Here is a 2851-nt window from a genome sequence, read left to right on the forward strand (position 1 = left end):
TAGGAGGAACTTGAAGGAGGAACAAGGGGGAGAAGAAGGGCGGAAATGGTGGGGGAAAGGGAGAGAGGCAAACCATGAGAGACTCTTGAATGCTGACAAAAACTGAGGACTGATGGATGTGGGGGGGAGGGGGGATGGGCATGGAGGAGGGCACTTTGGGGATGAGCACTGAGTGTTATGTAGAAACTAATTTGACAATAAACTATTTGAAAAAAAAAAAAAAAGAATCAGATGCTTACTGACTGAGCCACCCAATCACCCCTATATTTTTTTTCCCCAAGTGGATAACTGAAGCACTACGATCGTAATCCTACTTGTAAGCTAAGAAGCTGGACTGCCACAGCAATGAATATCGGCAGAACACATGAGACCCCTGGTAGAGACAAACAACTTCATCGCCCACGGCCTAGCAAGAAGCCTGTCGGCCCTGGCTCCCTTTGTCACATTCCCAGAGGGCTATGAGGAGAGGGCCAGGGGTACCTGCACTGCAGGAGAGGGACTCTGAGCCTTAGACAACCTGACTCTTTTACAATGGGCAATAATCAAACCTGACTTTGCCTTGGAGGGAGATATTATCTTTATTAAAGAACAATAAACAAATCTACCCTTTGTTCTGGAGGAGGCCTTATCTCTATCTTCCCAGGCTGTTTGAGATGCAAAGAATCTTGAAAAGACAGCCTGGAATAAAGGCAGTTAGTGTCTCCGCTCACAAGATGTACAGACACATAGGTCTCAAGCAGAATCATCTCCCAACAACAACCAAATGTTCCAGCACCGCTTACTGATTAATAGATATGTTTTCAACCAAGCTATTGTGCTATTTCTTCTGATGTCAGTTTTCCAAAAAATACATTCATACACTTCTAGGCTTTGTCTTTTGCTTCACTGGTTTGTCTATCTTAATTATTGTAGTTTTATAATAAATGAATATCTGATTGGACAAGCCTTTCTACCTTGTTCTTTTTCAGAAGCATCATGGCTATTTTTGGCATCTGGGGCCTCCACAAAAATGTATATACATATATATATACATATACATATATATATATGCATATATATGTTTATTTTAATAGGCTGCATGCCCAATGTGGGGCTTTAACTCACAACCCCGAGATCAAGAGTTTTATGCTCTACTGGCTGAGTCAACCACAAACCTTATGCCTCCACAAAAATTGGGAATCAGCCAAATTCCTCAGCTCTGATGGAATTTCGGTGGACATTTCATTGATTGTACGATTTGAGGAGAATCAGATCTTAATGATATTGAATTTTCCTACCAGTGAGTATAGTGTATATCTGTATTTTTAAAGATCAATAAAGTCTTTCTTTTTAAATTTTTAAAAAATATTTATTTATTTTGAGAGAGAGAGACAGAGTGTGAATAGGGGAGGGGCAGAGAGAGACACACACAGAATCGGAAGCAGGCTCCAGGCTCTGAAATGTCTGAACTGTCAGCACAGAGCCCAACGAAGGGCTTGAACTCAGGGATCTGTGAGATCATGACCTGAGCTGAAGTCCGACGCTCAAGTGACTGAGCACCCAGGCATACCAATCTTTAAAGTCTTTCAATGAGGTTTTCTAATTTTCTTCATAAAGATTCTATACACATTTTGCTAGGTGTATTTCCAGATATCATGATTTTTGTTGCTACTGTTAAAGATATTTTTTGAAGTTACATTTTCTAATTGCTTGCTGCTATGCTAGAGAAATGAAACTTTAATACATTGATTTTAAATCTAGCCACCTTTTACTTTGTTACAGATTCTAATAAATTTTATTTGTAGCTTTGGTTTATTTTTTATGAGGGCAATTAAATATCACTTCTTGGCCTTTAGCTAAGATCAGGTGTAATATCTGTTCTTATCAGTTTCATATGAGGGCAATAGCAATCCTAAAATGGTGACAGTTTTGTTTTTCTCTTCAAATTCTTTTTTTTTCCATTTTGAGTTGATTTTTTATATATTTTTTTACAAATAGTTTATTGTCAAGTTGGTTTCCATATAACACCCACAAGTGCCCTCCTCCATGCCCATCTCCCCACTCCCCTCCACACCCATCAATCCTCAGTTTGTTCTCAGCATTCAAGAGTCTCTCAAGGTTTGCCTCTCTCCCTCTCCGCCACTATTTCCCCCCTTCTTCTCCCCCATGGTCCTCCATTAAGTTCCTCCTAATCCTCCTATACGTGCAAACATATGGTATTTGTCCTTCTCTGCCTGACTTATTTTGCTCAGCATAATACCCTCAAGGTCCATCCATGTTGCTACACATGGCCAAAGTTCATTCTTTCTCATTGCCATGTAGTATTCCATCGTATAGATAAACCACACCTTCTTGGTCCATTCCTCAGTTGATGGACACTTAGGCTCTTTCCATGTTTTGGCTATTGTTGAGAGTGCTGCTATGAACATTGGGGTACATGGGCTCCTATACATCAACACTCCTATATCCCTTGGGTAAATTCCTAGCAGTGCTATTGCTGGGTCATAGGGGAGTTCTATTGTTAATTTTTTGAGGAACCTCCACACTGTTTTCCAGAGGGACTGTACCAGTTTACATTCCCACCAACAGGGTAGGAGGGTGTCCATTTCTCCACATCCTCACCAGCATCTAGAGTCCTCTGATTTGCTCATTTTAGCCACTCTGGTTGGTGTGAGGTGGTATCTAAGTGTGGTTTTGATTTCTATTTCCCTGATGAGGAGGGATGCTGAGCATCATTTCTGTTGGAGGCCGGCTCCGGCAGGTTCAGGGGTCCCTGAAGGATGGACGGTGTCAGTGAGAGAGAGCGTGAGAGAGCCCCGAGATCCTTTCTGATCACCAGGCAGGCATCTCCGTCCTGTCGGTTTTGGTGTCT

At 41.6% G+C, this 2851-nt stretch overlaps 1 pseudogene; it reads left to right on the forward strand.

Moving 5' to 3' along the window:
• The first annotated feature begins 1816 nt into the window (after positions 1–1816).
• On the forward strand, positions 1817–1943 carry LOC120243592 (annotated as a pseudogene).
• The last annotated feature ends 908 nt before the right edge of the window (positions 1944–2851 follow it).

This window comes from Hyaena hyaena, unplaced genomic scaffold (assembly GCF_003009895.1).
Source record: "Hyaena hyaena isolate Hyena2069 unplaced genomic scaffold, ASM300989v1 scaffold_347, whole genome shotgun sequence".
Lineage (NCBI taxonomy): Eukaryota > Metazoa > Chordata > Mammalia > Carnivora > Hyaenidae > Hyaena > Hyaena hyaena.